Below are 13,434 nucleotides of genomic sequence, written 5' to 3' on the forward strand. Positions count from 1 at the left end.
CTGTGATGTCACAGAGCACTGTCAGAGTGTCCAGAGGTGATGTGATGTTATAGAGCACTTTTGCCATGCCCACGTGTGCTGTGATGTCACAGAGTCTCTCTGCAATTGCCACATGTGCGGCAATGTCACTGAACCCCATTGCAGTGCCCACGTGTGCTGTGATATCCCCATGCAGTGTATCAGCCAGCACTGTGTCACATTTGCAGCTGCTTTCCTGAGGGAGCTATCTCCATTCCCACTCACTGGGACTCCTCAGCTCCCATTGAAAACATACATGGTATCGGTTAAGCTCTACCACTGAGTATGGGAGCTACAAGAAAGCAGGAAGGCAGACTCCACCTATAGGGGTAAGTAGGTCCCATTGTAGTCTATCATCTTGCACTGTGTCACATTTGCAGCTGCTTTCCTGTGGGACTTATCTCCAATCCCCTGCACTTGGGCTGCTCAGTTCCCATTGAAAACATACAGGCTGCCAGTAGAAGTTATGCCACTGCGTGTGGACACTACAAGAAAGCAGGTACACAGACCCCAACTACAGTGGTAAGTAGGTGTGGTAGTTTGAGCCTGGCTGGATGCCAGGTGCCCACCACACCACTCTGTCCCCCACCTCCTCAGCAAGCCAGGGAAGGGGAGAAAATAAGATGGGAGTCTCGTGGGTTGAGATAAAAGCAGTTTAATAAAGAAGCAGCAAAGCCGCGCGCGGGAAGCAAAGCCGAAGCAGATAAAGCTGTTCCTCTCCACTTCCCATCAGCAGCGATGTCCGGCCACCTCCCGAGAAGCAGGGCTGCGGTACGCGTAGCGGTTGCTTTGGGAAGGCCAGAAATGAATCTCGCCTCCCCTTCCTGCTCCTCTCCCCCAGTTTATATTCCTGAGCTGATGTCTTAGGGTATGGAGTATCTCCTTGGTCATCCTGGGTCAGCTGTCCTGGCCATGGCCCGTGCCAAGATCATGCCCACCCACAGTTATTGGTGAAGGTCGGGAAAGGAGTGCTGGAGGGACAGCCCTGATGCTGTGCGAGCGGTAGTCATAATATTGATATCAACAGTAAGCACAGCACTGCAGGAGCTGCTGTGGAAAGTCACTACCGTCCCAGACCCACTACAGACAGTCACAGGAATGCAGACATATTACAAACACTATTGTTTCTGTGTTCAAACGAAACACACAGTAATATCAATCATGAAAACATCTCCTTCTTTTTTCATAAAGTGTATGCTCAAAAGACCTTGTCAACTCTTACAAGGGCTCCAAGTTTGCTGCATGTCCAATATGTTCATGTGGCTGCACAGCTTCTGAAGTTGTGTTCTATGTTCTGCATTGTCAGTTCCCAGACCTGTAGGCAAAACCTCAGATTGAATGTCGTATTTGTTAACTGACATCTTCAAGTCTGGAAGCCTGGTAACCTGGACCTTGGATGACAAAACACATCAAGTTGAAACCATAACTCATCAGTAGTCTCTCTCTAACTCTAAGCTACTCTAAGTGAAGCTTTAAACATGTACCCATTTATTGATACCTGGAAGTAATTGGTTTTCTCCCAGTGTCCCAACAGGCACGTTCCCATGTTTAATTCTTCTCCAGATATTGCCATCTTTTTCATCATAATAATGTCGTAAGGAACTCGTAGTTAACTCCATGGAACACAACCAAGAGAGCAACCAAGTAAACAATCTGAGCCCTGATTACACAAGTTACAGCTGAAATACACACCACACAGAATAACTTCCTAGACCAAAACATAGAAGAAAACTGCTGGGGTGACACAGTTAGAAAAACTCTAAACAAAAGCATAGCAATCAGAAAAAGGCTGAGATGTGCCATATAGAAAAGGAAGCTGCTAAAGAGAATTACTTCCAGTAATTCCCCGTTTCCACTTTATTTTTCATCTGAAATTGACTGAATGGTCAGATGGAAAGCAGCATCACACATTCCAAAACACTAACTAACTGTACTCTTGGACAGGACCAAGCAGCCACAAGAGGCACGTCATGATCCTGAGATGGAGGGGTGGCCTTTCTGATGAACTTGTCCAGACAATTAAAAAATAACCAACTCTTTAAGCAAAACTCATCTCTAAGTCAATCTCCTACCAACAAGGTTTTGGGAGAATAAGAGAATGCTGAGAGGAAACACTCACTGCACGGAGGGCTGTTACCTTCTAGTCAGTCTTACTGAGAAGACTATTTGCCAGTGCCCTTATTACAGGCCAGGGAACTGAAAGAACAATACAAACATGGCACTGACTGTAATATTTTCTTTTCAGGAAAACCTGAAGAGTTGACTCTGAGAAAACCAATAATTAAAACAATTTTAATAAGATTATTGCCATGCCTGAGATTATTGCCATGAGAAGTTATCTCAGTTTACCACAGAATGGCTGTGGCTGGAATGGCCCTCTGGAGATAATTTCATCCAAACTCCCTGCTCAAGCAGGGACACCTAGAATCATGTGCCCAGGACCACATGCTGGTTGCTTCTGATTATTTCCAAGGACAGAGACTCTACAGTCTCTGAGAAACCTGTTCCAGGGGTCAGACGCCACCACAGTAAATTATCCAACAGTATTACCTGAATACCGTGTGGAATCAAATTGAACTTGGAACGCACAGAAGCAAAGAAAAGAACAGGTGCTCTTGGTAAAGGAGTTTAGATACAAATATTTTGTAATGCTGCAATTCTATACCTCCCATTGGGTCAATCCCAGTTGTGTTTCCCAAGGTCAGTACTACTTTCGCTTTGTGTAGTTCTCCTTTAACTGTTTGATGAATAGAATTAGTTACCTAAGGAAAAACAAAGTCACTGCACTTGAGATGAATTCCAACTTAACTTTACAATAACTGTAATGAAACAAATCTTCCAAGCTTAAAAATGACACCAGTATTAAACAAATAAAACCAGATTTTGTTACTCATTAAGGAAGGAGCTTCCTGAATGGGACAGTACTCAAACACAGTTTCATTTACAGAGGCTACCCTTCCCCCGTTGAATCCCCACAGATGCAAAAGCAGCAATAACGTTTTCTGGAAGAAGATACTGAATTCAGAAGAATTGAAGAAAAAAAATCACATAAATCTCACTTGATTTTGCAGGAAAACAAACCAAGAAAGCTGACTTCTCAGAATCTGGCCAATAGTAGATATTTCTTGTTAATACTAATGAGGAGTTAAATTTGAAAACTAAGTTTGCAGTTCATTACTGTTTTCTTACAGAAAATAACACACAAAGAGAAATAAAAGAACATACCATTGAAAATCTGATAAATATTACCTTTGGGTTCCACTCCAGTTCATTACCAATGGGTGTCACTCTACAAAGTCCCCAGCCTGAGGTGGCAGACACTGAAACTTGGCAGGTGAGTGATGCAGCTGGTAACCTTGGACTTGACAAGTTCTGCCTTCATCTATATAGTTAATTTTGACACTACAGAACATATTTTCCTTCTCTTTTGGGGAAATATCTAGCACCTGAGCCCTTCAGAGTTGGAGAGGAATCAAAGAATTATTATAGTTGTAAAGTTTCTTCACTTCCTTGTGTCTAAAAAAGATTAAACTTTCACAGCACAATCTTCAGTGGTGTGTATGTGGAGCCATTCTGGCTTCCCTTCAGTACAGGCAGCATGGGAGAGCTTTTAAAAGAACAATTTGTACAGCAGAGATTTTTTTGCCAGTTTTCATGGTGGGTTAACTTTAACTTAGCAGTAAAAGTTCTAAACTACTTTGTATTAAAAAGTGCACATGAATAATTTAAACCAAAAAAAAATCCACATTTTTACCTGCGAACAACTGTTTTCTGACATAAACCATGAAATGCCAGCTTCTCCACATTTTTAACAGCAATGTTATTACCAGGTTCCTTAAAATACCCATTAATTCCTTCAGCAAGAATTGTATATTGGTTCTTCTGCTGATCTACTATTTGACCAAAGTAGTTTGTTGCATTTACAACGTGGAGAGGCAGAATCTGAAAGCATAAAATACGTTATAAAGACAACTGATGGTTTCTTAAGTTAATGAGACGTTTTCATGTTGAAGGTGACCTACCTCTTTCCAGCCTAAAGAGATGACAAATACTGCTGTACACATGCATTTCAGAAGATGATGACCTCTTATTACTCCAAAGATTAGGAATAATCCTGAATGAATGAATCCTTATGAATGGTAACTGTCCATAGCCCAGTCCAGACTGGACACAAGTTTATAGAGCAAGATCTATTAGGTCTTGGTGGTATTCCACTTAAATGAACACTAGTGAACTACAGTATTACCTGTCAAGCTACTAACCACTAAGGCATTTCACATCATCCAAGCTTAATTTTAAGTGTTCTCCAACCTTACAATGAGATTTACAAGAACTGACTGGGGAAGCGTGACGCCTTCCCTCTTTTTGCACAGAAAATGCTTGACATAAGCTATCAAGAACACCAATTCACAAAATGCTGGCTGCATTTCATCCAAAGGCTCATGCTAGGCACAAGTACTGAGATACAGCTGAGTGTATGAGGCCAGACAGAAAAGAAGACCAGAAAGGTAATTTCCACTTACTAAAACCCTAAAACTCTCACAGTGCAACTAGAGATTCTTAAAGGAAAGCAACATGATACCGAGTTCTAAACAAAAGAGACAGTGAAGACTTATCCAATTGACAACTGATTTGTAAGACATATATCCAGGCTCTGCAGTCAGCAGAAGCAGAACTAGATGAGGAAAGAGGCCACAACTGCTGTCTTGAGTGCACAAAAGGGAAGTACAAGTTTATAACAGGAGTATTATGAAATCTGTCCAGGTTTCAAGCACTCAAACTGTATCTATAGGTTATCAACGAGTTTCAACTACCAGCTGCCAACAAAAGCTTATTTATTAGGCAGAAATGGAGTGACACCAAGGAATCCACCCAGTTTTTATTGTCTATTCTCACAACCTATGATTTTTGGGAATGGGGAACACCCATTGATTGCATGACTTGAGCACACCTGAATTCTAGCTAAAGACAGGACAGGAAGAAAGTGTAAGCAGTTCATCCAAAAAGGAAAGCACCCAGCAGTTCTCAGATCCAAGTACTAACCTTGAAAGGAAGCACCAGTGTCTACACATCTGCCCTCAGCAATCATTATCCAAGGTGGAGACAAGACAGACTCTACAGTACTGCTGTACAGGAAGACTATCTAGTAAAGTCGGGACTGAAAAGCCAAGTGAAGGGAGTTTTGACATACAAATTGTTACTGAGATGTGAAGAACCACTATAGCAAAGTCAAACCAGTAACCAGGAAGGTTTCATGACTATTTAACTACTAAAAATGGCAGTCTGAATGTAACAGGATTCTATCAAAACTGTTTTCAACACCACAATGACACCTTAGTAGGAAGCAACTGCTCCATCTAGAAGAGAGAATTTATATCCCATGTCTATGGACGGTGCAAATAGAGAAAATATTTGGTTCGATTGACAAGGCCAGAATATACTCATTTTTCAGGAAGTCTGCATCAACATGACAGAGAAGGAAAAATCCTCCCTTCAACTCTTGTTAAACAGGCATGATCTTCCACTGCAACGTTTCTTCACTCCAGAGGATTGTGTTTGCTCTACTACAAAAATAATGACATTTACAGGACCTTTAATCTTTGCCTATTTTGGTTTATGTTCTAAATTGATAGAGGAAAGGAATAAACACAACAAACGCCCTCTTCCCATAGAACATGAGCCTCCAATGCAGGAGAAAACCTAAGGTAAACTCTGAACCACCTACAAAACAATTTTAGGTCAAGCTAAAGATTAAGGGAAAATCTGACACACACTTAAGCAACAGAGAAACTAAAAAAGCTAAAAATCTCCCAAATACCCAAGAGATGTGGGATATGTACTACATTAACATGAAGGTAATATGCTAAGGAGGTATTTAAGATGTGTTCTTGGTACACCAAACCAAGGGAAAAAGCAATAACTGTAACTTACCATCAGATATCCAGGTGTTTGTGTCACTGCATCTGGGATATGCTGGGGCACGTCTATTTGTAAATTAACTTGATGACGATCCAGACACACTGTTCTGTTTCTACATATTTAAAAACTGGTTTTAGAACAAAGCCCTTTTAGTTGTAAACTATTTTTGATGTGGCTTACAACATCTTTTAACACTAACATTTCATCAGCCCTCAGTATTCAATTTCTGTTTCAAGTAGCACCAATGACTGGAGATTAGACAGAAGTGGTCAATAAGCTCTTGTTGGAAAAGTTTATACAATAAAACCAAAATCCACCAGGAAACTAGTTTCAGAATAAAACAAATACTAACACTGAATTTTGTGTTACTTGCAACAAGGGTCATCCACACGAGAAGGAATATCTGAGGGCTTCATCTAAGGCCCTGTTAGAATCCAGTTAGACACAGCTCAGAGAAGTCATCTACTTACCTAATCTGGAGGGACAGAAGACAACAGAGGAGAGAGCAAAGCATAAGCCTTGGGCAATTATGGGCTAGAGTACTAATCAAAAAAGAGCCTGAAGTTCCCTCAAGAACACTTGGGCAGGAATGACAATGAATTATGATATCCTGTCAGGCTACATGAGATTGGTCTCCAGAAAATGTTGGTATTTTGATTTTCATAGCAGTACCTAAGAAGAGTGAAACTGATGCAAAAGTAACCACAAGAAAAAGAGTCATGAGCAAAAAATGGTTTCATGAAAGTATCCAACAGGAAAATTGAGCAAGAAAACAGAAACAGCCATGATTGAGGCATATACCACCTTCCTACACCAGTATGGGTGGTAAGAAAGCTTGGCAATTCCTTACCTGCAAGCCCCAAATGTTTTAAGATGGGTACACAGTGGCCTTGACAATTTCTGGTATTCTTCATCTTTTAGCACCTTGGCAGTCAAACCAGGCAGTTCTGGGGGAACTTCAGCTTCTGCCTGCTGCAAATAGCGGAGGATCCCAAGTGCATCACACTCGTTGTTTTCTGTTAACAGAACGACTGACTTTGCCTTTGTGTTCTCTTGGTCTACAGAAGAATCCTAAAACAAATACACACGTATTTTTAACAGCTTCTGTGTATCCACTACTTTGTGATCAAATGCACTATTAACCTGGTAACGGTTTGTCAAACCTTTATCGCATTACAGAAGTTGTCAGGCATGCTGTGTACACCATGAGCAAAGATTCTTGGAGAGGAAAACTGAAATGTGTCACACAAGTGGCATCTGTAGCTTCCAAAGACTGCATGCATTCATCTGTTAAAGCTAAGCACACGGTTTATACACACTTGTAAGGGTACTACTTGAAGCATGTGAAGTGTGACATCACTTTAACAGTGGCTGTTTCCATCTCTCCATCCACTGATTTAAGCATTAAGAAAAAAGGTCCTTCCCCAACCACTTTGTCATGGTTTGCCATGACAGCCTTTTCTGGTGAGGGGGAAGGGGCTGTAAAGATGGCTCCTGGAAGAAGTTGCTCGCAGCTCTCCCCAGCTCTGAGCCAGACCCACTGCTGGGGCTGAGCCAATGAGCCTCCATCATCACTTTTTAAGAGAAGCCTGAAGAGGAGGTTTCTTCCTCCATTCTTCTTTCTTCTGCCCTTTCTTCTTCTGGCTGCTGGTGGTGCAAGGAGTAGGAACAGTGAGAGAAACAACCATGCAGACTCCAAGGTCAGCGATGAAAGAGAGGAGGAGGTGTGCTGGAACAGAGACCTCCCTGCATTCTATGGAGAGAACTGGGGAAGCTGAGGTTTGTTTGCATTTCTTTAAAGACCCTACAGCAGCGGTAGAGACTCATTTTGCTAAAGATGGCCCCAGTCCAGGGGCAGCAATTCACTTCATTGTTGGCCCCGAGCCAGGGGCAGTGATTTCCTTCTTTATCACTATGGCCAGAGCAGGCCGTGTCCCGAAGGAGGGACCCAATATCCACAGCTGTAACTGTGGGGAGGAACCATATTGGGATTTATCAAAATGAGACAGAACATAGTTCAAAATGTCATCATGAATGCATTCTGTGTCAGACATTCCTGTCAGCCTTTCTTCTAGCTGGCAGAAGGGCAGGGTTTGGGCTGTTTTTAGCAGAAGTAGTTAAATTACAAATTCACAAACCTCCTTTATCCTTAGAAGTCAAGATATTTTAGTTTGTTATATCTTAATAATTAAAACCCCCACTTACCTGTGTAAAATGATGCTCACCCGATGAACCATTTCTGCCTCATCTCCTGAATTAGTGAATGTTGGCACCTTCTGAAGATTACCGTGGGTAAAAGCCAGTATTTTGAGTAACACAGCGGTTCTTTCACTGTCCATACAAGGCTGTACAACCTAAAGGTGGATACAAACCAGAGGGCTGGTAATTCATGTAATCTAGACATGCTTTACTGTGTGTTTCTTCTTTTAAGAAGCACGAAGCATTGTTATATGCCAAAGAACATCGGTACATCGTAAATCTCCTGTTGAACTTACAATGCACAATATACAATTCTCACAAAGGGTGTGAATTTCTGACAGCTTCCAGAAGCAAAATTAAAACCCATCACAATCAAAATCTCACATCAATATTTTCTTATACATGTGATTTTTGATGATTTGTCAGTGTTGAAGTTTCTCACTGAAGTACCACTGAAGAAGTTTCACACTCCATAAGCACAGTGCACTACCTCAGATAGTCTTAAACAAAAGCCCCAAAACATGGACATTTACAGAACTATGAAGAGAGCCTCTGCACCTCCTCATCAGTGTGGGATGATGGCCTGACTGTCAGATCTGCCTCAAGAATTCAGTCATCCACTGTCCCGACCAGGGGAAAGGGAAGTACCAGACGCAGGAGTACACCGCGAAATGAACTCTGGCTCTTTTTGCGTGGCCAAGGAGAGGATATGAGGAAGTGGGATGGTGAACCCACTTTTAAGCTGGAAGCGCGTGTACGTGAACTAAGGGGGAAGACAGCTGTTAGAAAAGGACCTCCCAAGAGGGCTGTCAGCAGAGTGGCTGCCAAAACAAAAGAGGACCATCAACAATCTCCCAGACATAGAAGAACTGCAACTACTTCCTTCGATGCCAATGAGGAGACTTCAGGTCTGCAATTGCAAGGATCAGATAGCGAATACTCTGATGAAGAACAGAAACAGAGGGTCCCTGCCTCCAGCCAGGAGGAGGAAAGGGATGACCGAATCTACTGGACTGTGTGGGTTCGATGGCCTGGCACATCAAACCCACAAAGGTATAAAGCCTTAGTAGACACAGGGGCACAGTGTACATTGATGCCATCAAGGTCTAGAGGCACAGATTCTGTCTGGATCTCTGGAGTGACAGGGGGATGTGAAGAATTATCTGTATTAGAGGCTGAAGTGAGCTTAACAGGGGACAAATGGAAAAAACACCCCATTGTGACTGGTCCAGAGGCCCCTTGTATTCTTGGCATAGATTACCTCAGGAGAGGGTACTTCAAAGACCCCAAGGGGTATCGATGGGCTTTTGGTATAGCCACTGTAGATACAGAGAAAATCAAACAACTCTCTAATTTACCTGGCCTCTCAGAAGACCCTTTTGTTGTGGGATTGCTGCAAGTTCAAGAGCAACAGGTACCAATTGCTACCAGGACAGTGCACCGGAGGCAATATCGCACGAACCGACATTCCCTGACTCCCATCCGTGAGTTGATTCATCAACTGGACGCTTCTGTCGGGGTAGGGCGGAGGCCGGGGCCGGGAGGGAGGGCGAGCGAGTTGGCTGGTCGGCCGGCCGGTTTCTCTAGGGCTTGCTGGCTGGCCAGCAGTACCGGAGCTAGCTCCCGCCGAAGCCGCTGATAGTGCGCCTGATGCGGACCGCGGCAGACACCCCGACGGCGCCCGCCGAGGCGCGGCGGGTCAAGGCGGCGGCCACCCACTCCGCGAAGCAGGAGGAAGCCACGGCCGGGGATGGAACAGCGGCGACCACCTCGGAGCGGCTGTCAGACGAGGAGCCGGCAGTGCCGGAGGAAGCGGGCAGACGGGCGGACTGGCACGGGGGCGCCGAAGGGGCGGCTTGCAGCACGTCGGCGCAACCCGTCGCGGGCGCCCGCAGCCGCAGCCTGCTCGCCCGCAGCCACCACACTTTATGAGCCGCCGGTGGCTGCTCTGCGCCGACGCGGAGATCTGGCCGCTGCTCACGCTGGGGCTGGAGAAGATCCTCCTGAGCAGAGCCCTGATGTCTCAGACGTTTTGGGCGTGATCGCAGAGCAGTCCCCTGCCGGTGAAGAACGCCCGCCATCTCTGGACCGGACCCTAGCAGTGGTGTCCAGCAGTGAAGCTGACAAAGATGGAAGCTCTTAAGACCATGTTGAGAGCACTGGGCAATGGGGCATGGAAGCAGTGGGATAAAAATTCAGCAGAAGCCACTTGGCTGGTCAATAGCAGAGGTTCAACTGACCGTCCTGGTCCTGCCCAAACAAAACCACTACATACTGTGGGAGGAGACAAGGTTCCCGTAGTGCACCCAGGGAAATGGCTGGGGAAGGCAGTATGGGTTGCACCTCCCATGGGAAAAGGCAAACCCATTTGTGGGATTGTCTTTGCTCAAGGGCCTGGCTGTACTTGGTGGGTGATGAGAAAGGATGGGGAAACTCGATGTGTACCTCAAGGAGACTTAACCTTGGGGGAAAAATAACCTGTTATGTGAGTTATCTGTTGTAGATGAACTTTGCAAGAAAAACCGGACAAGTGGACAAACCAAGCCGATGCTGGTGCCCAACACTGAACATACTGTTTCCCCTGGCTTGGATATCCATCTTGATGGATGAGACAGAAGTTATGGCCTGCTCCAGTGAACATCTACAGAGGATGAAAGATATAAGAATGTTGTTTGTTTGTTGGATGCAAGATGCAAGAGGGAATACAAGAATGATGTTTGTCTGTTGAAGAGTGGGGGTACTGGTTAATGAGAGTATATAAGAATGTATATGGATCGTTAAGATGGTTTGTCTGAGCATGACATAAATGGTATGGAATAAGGGGTGGAGACTGTAGTGGGTCTGGGACGGTAGTGATTTTCCACAGCAGCTCCTGCAGTGCTGTGCTTACTGTTGATATCAATATTATGACTACCGCTCGCACAGCATCAGGGCTGTCCCTCCAGCATTCCTTCCCCCACCTTCACCAATAGCTGTGAGTGGGCATGATCTTGGGAGGGACTATGGCCAGGACAGCTGACCCAGGCTGACCAAGGAGATATTCCATACCCTAAGACATCAGCTCCGGAATATAAACTGGGGGAGAGGAGCAGGAAGGGGAGGCGAGATGCATTTCTGGCCTTCCCAAAGCAACCGCTACGCGTACCGCAGCCCTGCTTCTCGGGAGGTGGCCGGACATCGCTGCTGATGGGAAGTGGAGAGGAACAGCTTTATCTGCTTCTGCTTTGCTTCCTGCATGCGGCTTTGCTGCTTATTTATTAAACTGCTTTTATCTCAACCCACGAGACTCCCATCTTATTTTCTCCCCTTCCCTGGCTTGCTGAGGAGGTGGGGGATAAAGTGGTGTGGTGGGCACCTGGCATCCAGCCAGGCTCAAACTACCACACCTCCTTTCTCCCAACTGTTTGGGAATTCTGCTGCAATAACATACCCTTTCTGTAACAATACTTTAGAAGAGCTACAATCAGATTTTTATCAAATAGCTCAAACATTTTCAAATGACCATTTCCCGCTGAAAGAGCATCTTTGTTTTCCTATTCAAGACAGATGTTTTTGAGAAACTGAGAACTACCTCTCCCACAATTGTAATGTTATATCCACACTCCATCTCAGGAAGTCCAATACCAGAACAGAAAGAACAGTCTGAAGAGAAAACAGCAATAGTCCACTGGATAAAGAAGACATATCATCTAATTTATAACTTGATATTTGCTGCTACAAAGGCACATTTAACAGCTTCACATACAGCAAATTGGGCAACCTGTTTCCACTAAGGAATTTCTCTAGCTTATCACAGCTAGAAGCACAGCCCTTTAGTCTTATCACCAGTTTTTTAACAGATAATATTAGAAAGTTAATGATTTAAAAAAAATCTGATACTGATACATCCTGGTCAACATGGAACTTGATGCTGTTCCTCTTAGAAGACTGTGATCAGCTCCTTCTTTATCTGCACTGTCATTAGGACCCAAGAATCCAAGAAAATGCTTCCAAGACTATTTGATCATTCACTTCTGCCTTTCATTCTACTGTTTAAACAGTGCTGCTAAGAGGAAAAATGAAGTTTCTTACAGACAAGACCTTAAAGCACATTAAAGACCCCTACACTGAAACCACTGCTACCAAATGGAACAAAAACAAAAGTCATCTGCTTTGGAAACCATCCACAGCAAAAGACAACAGCATAATGGAGCAGTAGCTTAGACCAGGGCAAGACAGGCCTCACTGATTAAAGAAAAAAACAAGGCAAAGTCTGCTTTGACTGAGTACAACTCCACTTCTCCAATACTTCATTCTGCCAGAAGTATACAAATGTGGGGTTTTCAAACTTCATTTTCTTTTCAACTCTACCACTGGGGTTCAGGAAGGTGTTTGTTTTCAGTGGGTGACACTTGCTTTCAAGACACTTGCACAATTGAATAGTATTTTCCCATCTGAACATGTAAGCTATTTACCTGTTCAGGAGCATCAGAGAACAGCACCTCAACCTCATCAAGAACAAGATGGCAAAGATTACGAAACAGCGTGTGACGTTCAGACAGTCTCAGGAGGCAATATGGTGCAGGCACTATTACCTCACCTACAAGTCGGTAAAGGACAACTGTTAACATTAATTTACATTCCACATGACACACTAGTTTTATGAAGAAGGTCTCAACTGCATTTCAGATGCATCATCTTGAAGTTATGGGAAGGTTTTTTTGGTTGGTTTTGGTGGTAAGGTATTTTTGTTTGGATATTTGTGTGTGTTTGGATTTTTGGTTGGGGTTTTTGTTTTGTTTTGTTTTAAATAGGGACCATATAACTCCATGTTCTGACTTCTAGTCAACAGTCATTTTAGTTCGCTTCTATTTCTTTACCCCTGTGTGTCTTTAAGATCTGAGTAGGCAAAACTGTGTTTTTGAAACACTGAAAAGTCTTTGTTAACAGCTTTACAGAGCAGGATGTCATTTCATTTCCCAACAAGACCATGGTAGAACCAGATCGACAGAAGGTAAATATCTAAACACATTCAAGCATAGCCTTTAGTAGTTTGGTTTTAACAACAAAATAATGCCAATATTGTATCTTCATTTCTTACAGTTTTATGCAATTAAGACAGCCTACATTGCATTCAAGTGTCATTAAGACGACAGAAGTATTCTTACATCTTTGGATTTTCACACTTTTAGCTGCTTCTTTGTTCTGCCCAAGCATTAACAACATTGGATGAAGCTGTCTGGAGCATCTCTGGTATGTTTTCAGTAGCTCAAAACCAAGTCGTGCCTTCTTCCACCCAGGACACAAGATAAGTGCTAG

The sequence above is a fragment of the Colius striatus genome, unplaced genomic scaffold, assembly GCF_028858725.1.
Source record: "Colius striatus isolate bColStr4 unplaced genomic scaffold, bColStr4.1.hap1 scaffold_37, whole genome shotgun sequence".
NCBI lineage: Eukaryota > Metazoa > Chordata > Aves > Coliiformes > Coliidae > Colius > Colius striatus.